At 35.9% G+C, this 13273-nt stretch overlaps 1 protein-coding gene across 2 annotated transcripts in view; it reads right to left on the reverse strand.

The window, feature by feature from the left end:
* Positions 1-13273, reverse strand: part of THAP5 (THAP domain containing 5) — a 136601-nt gene that overhangs the window by 17207 nt on the left and 106121 nt on the right. Inside the window, exon 5 of one of the 2 annotated variants that reach the window (XR_006212041.1) lies at positions 3665-4069. The exons of the other annotated variant lie outside the window; for it this stretch is intronic. The gene's annotated coding sequence lies outside the window, so the exon portion shown is untranslated. Of the gene's footprint in view, positions 1-3664; positions 4070-13273 lie in introns of those variants that run through there. 2 annotated transcript variants of the gene reach the window in all.

A 13273-nucleotide genomic window follows, 5' to 3' on the forward strand; every position in this document is an offset into this window, starting at 1 on the left:
AAGTGAAATATAATACAGGCCTGGTTTTTTGTTTTATTTTTAAAAGACTTTATTGTTTTTTTTCTGAGCAGTTTTAGGTTCACAGAAGAATTTAGAAGGCACAGATATCCCACCCACACACATACACAGCTTCCCTTACCATCAACATCTTCCACCAGAGTGGCACATTTGTTACAATCAATGAACCTACAGTGATACATCATAATCACCCAAAATCAATAGATTATATTAGGGTTCCTACTTGGTGTTGTATATTCTATGTGTTTAGACGAATTAACGACATATACCCATCATTATAGTATCATTCAGATATGGCCTCTGTGCCTAGCCTAGTCATTTTCCCCTCCCCCCAACCCCTAGCAAACACTGATATTTTTACTATCTCCATAGTTTTGCCTTTTCCAGAATGTCATAGTTGGAGTCATACAGCATATAGTCTTCAGATTGGCTTCTTTCACTTAGTAATATGCATTAAATTTCCTCCATGTCTTCTCATAGCTTGATAGCTCCTTTTTAGCACTGAATAATATTCCATTGTCTGGATGTACCAGTTTTTTTTTATTTATTCACCTAGCAAAGTAAATCTTGGTTGCTTCCAAGTTTTGGCAATTATCAATAAAGCTTACATGAACATCTGTGTGCAGATTTTTGTACAGACCTAACTTTTCAGCTCCTTTGGGTAAATACCAAGGAGTGCAATTGCTGGTATTTTATGGTAGGAGTGTACGGAGTTTTGTAAGTTACCACCTAACTGTCTTCTAATGTGGCCCCACCATTTTGCATTCCCACCAGCAATGGATGAGAGTCCCTGTTTTGCTGCACATCCTCACTATCTTTTGATCTGGGCTGTGTTCTGGATTTTGTCCATTCTAGTTGGTATATAATAAGTGTCTCATTGTTGTTTTAGTTTACATTTCCTTGATGATACATGATGTAGAACTTCTTTCCATATACTTATTTTCCCATCTGTGTATCTTCTTTGGTGAGATGTCTGTTAAAGTATTTGACCCATTTTTTTTAACTGAGTTGTTTGTTTCTTTTTTAAATTTTTTTAATTTTTTTTATTTTAAAAAAATTTTTTAAACGTTTATTTATTTTTGACACAGAGAGAGACAGAGCATGAACAGGGGAGGGGCAGAGAGAGAGGGAGACACAGAATCTGACACAGGCTCGAGGCTCTGAGCTGTCAGCACAGAGCCCGATGCGGGGCTCGAACTCACGGACTGCGAGATCATGACCTGAGCCGAGGTCGGACGCTTAACCTACCAGGCCACCCAGGCGCCCCTGTTTCCTTATTATTGAGTTAAGAATTGTGTGTATACTTAGGATAGCAGTCCTTTAACAGATGAGTCTTTTGAAAATATTTTTTCCCAGCCTGTGGCTTGTTCTCTCATTTTCTTGACAGTGTCTTTCACTGAGCATAGTTAATTTTAATGAAGTCCACCTTATCAATTATTTCTTTCATGGATCATGACTTTGGTTTTATAAAGGCCTTGTGTTTTCCCCTAGAAATTACTTGTTCTCTCTGAAGAAGGATGGCTTTCCTGGCTCCTGTTATGTTGGTGACCAGGACATAGGATCTTTCTTGTTACTCACCCAGGATCCCTTCTATGAGCCTTTCCAGAGATTGCAAGATGAACTCTGCATTTTTCATCATGTTTTCAATTTCAACATCTTTTTCCTAAAATGATGGTGGAAAGAGAACTCTGAACAAGCGAGTTTAAATTTAATCTGCCAGTTAGAAGTGAAGTGACCTTGGACAAGTGCCTGAATTTTCTGAGTCTCATTTTTCCGCAGTTTAGTAAGATGATACTTGTCCGATGTGAAGTCAGCGAATACCTGATGTGAACTCACTAAACCTTAAACCCAATCAATAATTCCCAAGAACAACATCTACCTTGACCACACATATTTGCCAAAAGGCCAATTTCTCATTTTATTCATTCAGTTCCTTCCCTGGTGCTCCTGTAACAATCTTGCATGCATGTGGGATCTGTGTCTTAAGTGTATGCATTTGATGTGAAGGGGTGTGTGTGTGTGTGTGTGTGTGTGTGTGTGCGCGTGTAAGGGGGAGTTTATTTGTGAGCAATGGTGAAACAGGACAGAGTTGTCCAGGGAACATTGTGTGTTGTGGCTGAAGTCCCTGTATGCTGCCACATTGTCACACACCCGATGTTTTTTCTCTGGAGCTTGTCCCATGCCCTCCTTTGCTGTGGATACTCAAACACTTTGAACCACACATTCTAAATGGAGCCTTGGTAGGTGGGCAGCCACCTCCAAGATGAAACTTCTCATTTCAAACCCGAAAATATAATGTGTTGCAGTGTTAACAGCAGAAGCAGGAGACTTTCTAACTGAATTTTAAAATTCAGGCCAGGTCAGGTCTAGCAAGGTTTTCATCTCAAGTGTTTAGCAGGGAAAATGTTTCGGTGTAATCACAGGCAGCCCAGGAATGCTGCAGACTTACCAGAGACCACAGTTTAAAGGTCTGGCAGGTGTGCCACTTGACTGACGCACCACAGAGGAGTTCCTGTGACCACACTTTTTTTCTTTAGGGCACTCATCTTGATTTGTACTTATACATTCATTAGTGTGACTTCATCTATCTTCCTTCTACACTACAAGCTCCAAGAGAATGGAGACTGTGCCTAGCACAATGCCTGGCACACAAGAGACGTTCTGTTGCAGAAAGGAAGAAAATGGACATTTGCTCAGTATGCATTTAAAGTTAGAACCAACTGAATGTTAAATAGACAAGAAATAAATCATTATTGGATGATAGTGAGAAGACTCAAATGGAAAGAACATTAATATTTGCATAATTTAAATTTGCAAATTTCATACCAAGTCCTAGTTAACCATTCTCCCTTTATTTGGATTTTGAGTTTGTTTGGTGCTCCTGTAACAATCTTGCATGCATGTGGGATTTGTATATAAAATAAGAGAACAGGGCTGTGGATTTCAATATTTTTCAAGACACTAAGTAGAAGCTGCCCTTTTAAAATCAAAATATTTAATTATTTTGAAATATCTATTTTCTCAACTATAGCACAATTAAAGAGTGTTATTTTTATGTAGAAGGAAATGAAAATAAATGAAATATGGGCGTAAGCATGAACTGACCAGGAACCACCCAAAAATCAGAAAACTCGATGTAGGGAACAAAGGGTATGATTTGGGAAAGAAAAATCTCTTGAATCCATTGAATCCATGCTGAACTAGAAATCGAATAATGACATGAATAAAACCTCATTCACAAAACATAAGAGCTATTAAGATAGATGGAAAAGGCAGGGTATAAAATCAGATACAATTCACTTGTGCCGAAAACAACCTTTAGTGGCAATGTTTCATACCGTGGTTAATATAAAATAAGACATTATTTGAAACGAAAAAAGAAAAAAAAAGAAAGCTCACCTTATTACATCACATCAATAATGCATTTTCTAGAAACTCATCATGGTTCTTTCTATAAAGGCCAAATAATTCAGAGAAATCATCTTTCATGTCTGCTTCTGCATTCCTGCCTAGGAGGGTTCATTTCATTATTCTGTTTTGGTTCAACCTATAAAAATTCTCAAGGGGTTTCAATGCAGATGAATCCAGCCGCTCTATGTAGCCACCTAAAATAATTCAGGACCAAAAGAAAAAGTAAAATAAACAACCTATTCCCATTTCTACTCTCAATCTCATCCTCATAACAAAGCACTTGTTGTTTTAGTTATCCAGATAATAAGCTCAATTCTTCCTTGAGTTTTGCCTTTAGAGAAATTACCATAGACTATGCGTGTTCTTTTATTCTGTAATTATTAGCATTTACTATGTGCTGGGGGCTGCTGAGGGTGATCCAATAAATCCTTTGGACTTTGGTCTCTTTAACTGGAAAAGGAACATGATAATACCTACCTCATGAAATCTTGGTTAGTATTCAATGAGAGAAAATAAATGAGATGCCCATGGCAGCATCTGCTACATGGAGGCTGGTTCATTCATTCTCTTATTTCATTACCTCTTTTGACAACAATAATTGATCACTCATTAAGGCTTTCCTCATAGGAACTTAGAAAACCTAGTGAGTGGGGAAAGACAAGAAAACAGAAAGTGATATGGGAATCATGAAATGATGTAGTTGTGCACGAGGCACCTGACCCACCAGGCAGCATGTGATGGGTGAGGGAGGTTTTCCAGTAAAGGGGTTGTTGAGAAGTTGCCAGAAGGGGTGTGTGGGCAGGAGCAAATGCCCAGAGGAAAGAATGAGCTTTGCTGTTTGTAGGGAACTGAAAGTCGTTCTGTCCAGCCTTAGACTGCAGTAAAGGATATAGTAAGAGAGCTGACCTGTGGTAAGCGAGGGCCAAATCATGAAGAAAATTATACACCTTCGAATGTACTTTGGATTTGTATTATGAGGGCAACAGAGAGCATCTCTCCGTGTTGCTTTTTTTAAAAAAATAACATTGTTTTTTTCCCCCAGATTGCATAAGTTATACCTGTCCATTAAAGGAAAATACAGAAAGGCTTATAAGTGCAAATATAAGTGAAAGGCCCCCCACAGTCCTCTCGTTGTATCTATTGTTAATATTTTGGTGTAATATTATTCACAATTGAGATAGTACATTTTATTTCTTTTTGTTGTTAGAAACATTGCGTATTATTGTAAAAAATTTTTCAAATAATTAAAAACACAAATAAAACACACCCCAAATCCCTTCACATAACTATACTTTGCAGCTTAGTGTGTATTCATCTGAGTCGTCCCTGTGAGTCTCTCCATCTTGTTCTTAGTCTCTGTTTGTCAATCTCTGTTTAATGTATCTTAATCTGTATGTTCCTTTTAATACACCAGGAGAGTATTTCCATACCAAAAAATTTCATGCATAGCATAATTAATAATAATGGAAGAAATTATTTTTGTACAATTTATTTATTTAAGTAAATTCCTATTATGAACATTTATGCTTGTCCAAATTTCACTCAAATGACAGTACCATGATAAAATTTTCATAGCTAAACTTTTCACTAAAAGCTTTAGATTTTATTTAAAAACAGTTTTTTAAACATTTATTTATTTTTGAGAGACAGAGAGAGACAAAGCACAAGCATGGAGCGGTAGAGAGAGAGGGAGATAAAGAATCTGAAGAAGGCTCCAAGCTCTGAGCTATCAGCACAGAGCCCGACACGGGCCTCAAACCCACAAAACTGTGAAATCATGACCTGAGTCAAAGTCGAACGCTTAACTGACTAAGCCACCCAGGCACCCCCAAAACTTTAGATTTTAGATCTCTAAAAATTCCCGTGGAATAAAACATTCCCAGAGGCATTTAAGGTATTTAAAGATGTTGGTATATATGTTGCTAAACTTTCTACTTTAGAACAGTTCCAGTCTTTCTCCTAGTGGGTGTAATGTGTCAGTGTCCTACATCACCTCAACCACTGAGGATCATTCAGATTTTTAAACAATTGACAGTTTTAAAGGTAAAGCAGGGTAACTCACTGCCAGTTTGTATTCCTTTGCTTAATAACGAAGTTAAGCAATTTTCATGTATCAATTGATTAATTTTTTCTTTTCTTCCAAATTGTACGTTAAAAACCCTTTGGCATTTATCGTATTAATTATTTCCTTATCTGATCCCATATCAAACATAGTTACCCTTTGTAGTTTATATTGAAAATACTTTTTGGTTGTTGGTAAATTATGTTCATGGATATTTCATTGCATAGAAGCTATAGCAAAAAAGTTTTCCAACATTTTGATAACAGAATCTATCAATCTTTCCCTTGATGGGTTCTGCTTCTGGCATTAGGCTTAGAAAGGCATCCCCCACTGCATGATTATATGAATATTACATGATTTATGCTGGAAATCAGATATTTTATCCACATGGAATTTATATTTATGTAATATATGAAGTGGAGCTCTAATTGTTTCCTTTCTCCCCAAACACTTAGCCAAATGTCTCAACTCTACTCGCTTTTCTTGTATTGCATTTCTTTAGAAAACTTGATTTTCTTTTTGTCAGATTCATGTTGCCTCTCTAGCTATCCAAGTCTTCATTTAGGTCCTTCATCAGAGTTGAATCACTTGTTCCAATAAGTCCATGATAATTTTACTCTTTCCCTATTTAATTCCTATATTTTGTGGTCATTGAATATGGGATATTTTTCCATCTATTTCCTAATAGTTTATTTTTTGTTAATATACTTTTTATTCTTTGCTGAGTAGCTTATTGAACATTTTCATGATTTTATAACATTTATTGGTTGACTTTTTTGAGTTATTTTCCTGATAACCAGTCATTATAAACTAATACTATATATTCTTTTCCTTTTTGTATTTGCTTCTGTTACTTCTTTTTTTGCACCAGTACTCCTGTTAGAATTTCCAAGCGTTCTTAAATATGTAAATGTGCTTATTTCCCTTTTTTTGTCATTTGCTGTTTTAACATCTATCAAAATGATCACCTGGCTTTCCCCCTTTCATCTATTGACATTGTTCAACATCTCTCAAACTGAGTTGTAAAGCACATTATTTCTAGTATTAAAAAAGGTTTTATGGGGGCGGCTGGCTGGCTCATTCAGTGGAGCATGCGATTCTCACTCGGGGTTGTGAGTTCAAGCCCCATTGGGTGTAAAGATTACTTAACAAAATAAAAATCTAAAAGAAAGAAAGAAAGAAAAAAGGTTTTATGTTCAACCAAGTTTGGAAAGAGTGAAAACAATTTCTCCTTGTATATGAACAAATTAAGGCTGTGAGGATACTTGTGGGCTGGAAATTTCTTTGACTTTGTTTAATTCAGCTATACCCCTTTTTCTTATTCATCAGACATTTGAGATATGTTCAACTAATTGAGGATATTACTAGAAATTCCAATATTAATCATTGAATTTCTGAAATTTATAGTGCTGAACTAAATTTTCTATTTTATTTAGGATTTGTGAATTAACATTTACAAATGAGCATGCAATGGGTTTTGTTTTTTCCCTTTGTGTGTTATTTCTATTAGAGTTAGGTATCAGGATTATTCTAGCTTTCTAATATTAATAAGGAAGCTTTATGTCTGTTTATAAGATCAAAAGGGGTTTAAATAGCCAAGAAATAATCTTTTCGTTAAGATCTGAACAAACATGACTGAGAAGTAGCTCCCTTGGGGCCAGCAGCTTTTATGTTTTGACAGCTTCATCTTTTTCTTCCATGATTATTGTTTAGTTCAGAATTTTTTCCTCATCTTGCTTTAATTTGGTTTCTTATTTTTCCTAAAAGGTCATCAATAGTCATGAAAATTTCAGTTTCTCTGCAAAATATTTATTTCTTGAATTCAGAGATATGATCAATTACAAGTATCACCAGCTTTATATCAGCTTCTCAGGGGAAAAAAAATCTTATTAAATTAGATAAAAAACTACTTTTGAAAGGGCGGGCCTACCCTGCGGACTCCATCTTGTTCTGTGTCCTTCACCTAGACCACGCCTCCTCCCCTTGAGTAACCTCCTGCTCACCCGTTCAAACTTCCTGATCAAAACACGCCCAGCGACCTGCGTAACAGGACTCCGACCCTTCCCCAGCCAATCAGCTGAGGCCACAGCCATTACCTCACCAACTGCCCCTAGACCCCTATAAAACCTTTGTGCTTTTGAAACTCGCTCTCTCCTCGGGATCTCACCGTTGCGTCGGTGCAGGTAGGGGATTGAGCTCGAGCTAGCTCGAATAAAGGCTCTTTTGCTTTTGCATCGGACTCGGCTCCCTAGTGGTCTTTGGGGATCACGAATTCTGGGCATTACACTTTACTAATTAACAATGGCATACATTTAAATATACAATTGCAAAGTACTTTCTTTAGTGTCTCAAAGTTTACTATGTGATTCTTTTTTCTCATTAACAGTCAAAAGGTTCTAATGAAAAATTTTTGCCTATGAGCAACTGATTGTGTAATATACCATGAAGATACTGTGTTGTTGTTTTTTTGTTTTTGTTTTTGTTTTACAATCCAAGTGCTTGAATTTGAATAATGTATCACATTTAGGTTTAACAGTAAAATTTAAGTAATATCAAATAATGTTAAAGTTCCTATCTCTACTTCTTGTTTGATAAACGGTTTGTTTTGCTTCTTTCCTTTAATTGAATAATGTCTAGTAGTTAGTTAAATAGTTTCTACTGAAAGTCAGTCAGTAACTTTTGACAAATATAATTCATTTCCTAAGTGATTAGCTTCTGCATGAACAGGTCATTCTAACACATTTGAGTATTGAAATGTGGCTGATATATTTGGAGATACCCAATGACCAAAACAAAGATAAAAGCATACATTAATAAATAATATCATAAACCCAAAACTTCGGTTTTAAAAGACTACCAGTATTGACAAACCTTTGTCAAGGGTAATAAAGGCAAGAAAGAAAGAAGGCACACATTCTTAACATTGAGAAGGACAAAAGAACATCAATACAAGACCTAAAGTTACTGACAAGGTGATGATACAAAATAATGAGGAACTTTACACTAATAAATTTGATCACTCAGATGAAATGGAAAAACTCCTTGAAAAATAAACCTAAAAGATTTATCTAAAATAGCATAATATTAAGTAGAAAAGGTGAATAGTTCCATCTCTCACACAGAAATTGAATCTATAATTAAAAGCCTCTTTTCAGAGAAATCTCCAGGCCCTAATGGCTTCAGTGATAAACATTTTAAAAAGAAATAAAACTAATATTACCTAAGTGCTTTCAGAAAACGTAGGATGAAGGAACATATCAAAACCTGTTTTATGAGGCCAAACCCTGGTAATAAAACAGCAGGCATTAAAAGAAAGGAAAATAGCAAAGAAAAACTGGGAAAATGGCAAAAAAAAAAAAAAAAAAAAAGGAAAGGAAAATGATAGACCAATATCTATTATGTACACAGATGGAAAAATTCTTAACAAAATATTAGGAAATTAAATCAAGAAATGTATAAAAAGAATAACACATTATGACCAGTGGGCTTTATCCCAAGAATGCAAAGTTTGTTTAACATTTGAAAATCAATCAATGTAATTCATCATCTTAATAAAGAAGAAAAACCATCCGATCATCTCAGTACATACAGAAAAAGCATTAAACATCCATTTATGACAATACCTCTCAGCAAATTAGAAATAGAAGAAAGCTTTTTAAACTGATCAAGAATATCTACAAAAAAATTGACACCTAACATACTTAGTGGTAAGAGACTGAATACCTTCTCCCTAAGTTTAGAAATAAGGCAAAGTTGCCCACTCTCACTCCTCCTATTTAATATTGTACTGGGAGTCCAAGCTACTGCAATAAGGCATAAAGATGAAACAAAAGGCATACAGAGAAAAGGAATAATTAAAATAATTTTTATTCATAGATGATATGGTTATATATGTAGGAAACTCTAAATGAATCTGTAAGAACAGCTGGAACAAATAAGGGAATATAGCAAGCACACAGGATACAAGTCAATATACAAAATTAATTGTATTTCTATGTATTAGCAACAAGCACCTGAAAAACCAAATTTAAAAACCAATACCATTGGGGTGCCTGGGTGGCTCAGTCGGTGAAGTGTCTGACTTCAGCTCAGGTCATGATCTCATGGTTCATGGGTTTGAGCCCCATGTAGGGCTCTGTGCTGACAGCTTGGAGCCTGGAGCCTGTCTCACATTCTGGGTCTCCCTCTTACTCTCTGATTCTCCCCTGCTCATGCTCTGTCTGTCTCTCTGTCTCTCTTAAAAATAAATAAACATTAAAAAAAAAGTACCATTTGCAATAGAATAAAAAATTGAATATACTTACAAACAACATGTGAGACCTCTATACTAAAAACAGCAAACTACTGCAAAGAAAAATTCAAGGTGACTTGTACCCTGGACATATTTCTATTCCTATGTCAATAGCATGCTTTATTAATTATTACCATTTTACAATAAGATTTAATATCATATAATTAAAGATTTCTAACTTTTTTTCTTCAATTATCTTCTTTTTCAAGATTGTTTTGACTATTCTAGGTCCTTTATATTTTCTTATAAATATTAAAAATCAATTTGTTAATTCTTACCAAAATGCCAGAATTTCGAATGGGATGGTATTGAATCTACTAGTCACTTTGGGAAAGATTCACGATTAAACAATAATGAATTCTGCAATACATTAATGTTGTATATTTTTGCATTTGTTGAGGTATTCTTCAGTTTCTCTCTGCATTGTTCTGTAGGTTTCAGTGAAGGGTGTCCATTTTAGCTTTCTTTCATTCTCTCTTAATAACTCCTTTCTCCAACAATGAGATAATAAGCTCTCAAAATCCATTACATATTTTACCTGCTTGATCAATTCCTCTGGATATAATCAATCCCCCATCACCGCTACCACACTCCTCCCCCACAGAGATGACTTCGTCATGCTACTTGGGTGCTGACAATCGATGCTGGGTTTCTCTCTGCGCAAAGATCCTCTGTTCCCTGCTTGGGCTTTGACACCTCATGCCTGGCCAGCCTCATATATACGTGCCTTCCTCACTCTGCTTGGGCCCTGACATTTCATACCTTGATTCCCACACATGAAAATGTCTATCTCCCATTGTTGGGTTCTGATACTTAACATAGGGTCATCATCACCTAAAACACACACACACACACACACACACACACACACGCCCTCCAGACCCTACCTGGACTCTGAGAACCTGTGGAGCTCCTTTCCCCTTTAAGCCTTCTCACCCTACTCAGCCTCAGTCCCTGCCACACTGTTCTCACATGGGGACACTCCACTAAATGGCTTTAATAGCTAATTGTTCTGGAAATGGAGAAAAAGGAAGAGAAAAGAACAAGATGTACTTTTTAATAAATTTATCTGTTGGGGTAATTAGACAGCCATTTAGAAAAGGACAACATTGATGTATCCTTCAACTGTATACTAGCATAGACTCTAAATTAATTAGAAATTTAAATTTGAAAAGTGAAATTACATATACACTAGGAGAAAACATGAACAAACTCCTCTATAGACTAGGAGTGTGGAATACATTCCTATGTGTGACTCAAATCCAGAAGCAACTTTCACATATGTAAAGTAAAAAAGACAAAAGGTCAACTGGGAAAAAAAACCACTGCTTATATCACTTCATGTATAAAAAGCTTCTAGAAATTGAGAAAAAAACTACCAATAAAACTTTGCAGGAATGGCTGATTCCAGGTCTGTGGCAGCAAACGTACAACATAAACCCTGACATCTAAGTCTTGAAAGTCAGGAAGTTACTGAAAATCACTGGGGTCATATCAGAAGGACTCTAGAGCTGACTTTAATTGGCTTCCACTGGTCTCAAAAATGGGATAATTGAACCATTGGTAAGGATAATAATGCAATGAGTTGAATCCTTTCAAACATGCTTAAATCCATGAGTTTATAGTGACATTTTGAAAAGAAAAACAAACTTATGATCACCATTAGAAGATGAAATTGAACCCCTTCAATCTGAAAACTGGTAAACAAAGAAAAAGAATTTATCCTGTACTTGCATACAAACTGTTAAGAATATAAATGTATACATACATATTCATATTCCATTAATGAGAGAATGTTCTTTATATGAGAATTCTAACTGACAAATGCAGAAGGAATGATAGAATTAGGAGTATCAACATTTCAGAACCCCTAATGAAAACTAGATCCAGGTAAAGACTATCAAAGACTATGAAAATCATTTGGTGAAAAGCTAATAAAAAACTTCATAATGGACAGCTCAAGTTGACCACACTTGAATCTACTGATAAATTTTAACATAACACAAAGAGAGACAATAATATTATGTGCCTCGTGATGTGATCTGAAAGGAAATACAAAATGCCAGCTATGAGATATTCTTGCCCAACATTGAACCTGAACCTATCAAGCCTCTAAGTACAACTGTACAGGAAACACAAGGGACAGAAAAGCATGTTAAACAATACCCTATTGACCTATCAGTGAGATCCAGTGAGTGGAAGACTACAGAAAAAATGACCCACTTTCTTCAAAAGATAAATTGCAAATAGAAATACAAAGGAGGAGGCAACTATTGATCAAGAGAGACACCAGAGATATATCAACCAATACACAATGGGGACCCTGGTTGGATTTTGATCCCAATTAGCCAACTGTGAGAATAAAAAAAAAACAAACACAAAACAACCAACCAACAAACAATAAAAGCATTTATATGACATATTGGGAGATCTGAGCACTGATTGAGTAAGATACTGAAGTAAGATACTAAGGAATTATTCATCCTTTTTTTCTAGGTATAACAATGGTATTATGGTTACATTAAAAGGAAGAGTTCTTATCTTTTAGGATTAACACATTCATGGATGAAATGTTATAATACCAGTGATTTGTTTCAAAGTACTCTAGTATTTGGGGAGAAATGGTAGAGGTACAGATGAGAAAAGATTTTCCAGGTGAATGATTTTCAATCATTCAAAATGATTGACGTTTCAGCCAAAAACATCTTGAGGGCTTGCTTATGTTGAGGCCAAACAGATACCTTAGGGGATATTTTTGGAGGTAGGTGCTACATTACCGGAACCCCTTATTCATAGCTATTAAAGTTTGGCTATCTTAGCTTTTCAGTTACCTATGAATTTATCTCAGTGATTAACACACACTCTTTAAAAAAAAAAGTTTATTTATTTTGAGAGAGAGGGAGGGAGAGTGCATGTGGGAGTGGAGGAGGGGTGGGGGAGAGACAGAGAGAGGGAGAGAGGGAGGGAGAGAGGGAAAGAGAGAATCCCAAACAGGCTCTGCACTGTCAGCACAGAGACCAATTTGGTGCTCAATCCCATGAACCATGAGATCACGACCTGAGCCAAAACCAAGAGTCAGACACTCAACCAACTGAGTCACCCAGATACCTCTAACGCACACTCTTAATTGCCTTTTACGTCAACACTTTCTCCTATAGCACTAAGCAAACACTTGTTTTTTTAATTTTCAGAATTTTATCCCAGCTACAGTTCTCTTTTCTAAATCACAGAAGAGAAAAACACATCCTGGTGAGTCACTATTGTTTTAGTTTGTCTACTGTTGCCTACGTATCATAGGGCCCCTCTTTTCATCAATGCAATTTCTTTGATGAGCATTACTAAATGTTTAATACAATGTCTGCTACATGTCCAAGACTCACAGAGGTGCCTTAGGGAATGTGGAATAAGCAGAATTACAGTCCTTCCCTTCAATGAAATGATGTAGGCAAAGTGCTTGGCACATCATAGGAGAGCGACAGAGGTTGATACCT

This window comes from Panthera tigris, chromosome A2 (assembly GCF_018350195.1).
Source record: "Panthera tigris isolate Pti1 chromosome A2, P.tigris_Pti1_mat1.1, whole genome shotgun sequence".
Lineage (NCBI taxonomy): Eukaryota > Metazoa > Chordata > Mammalia > Carnivora > Felidae > Panthera > Panthera tigris.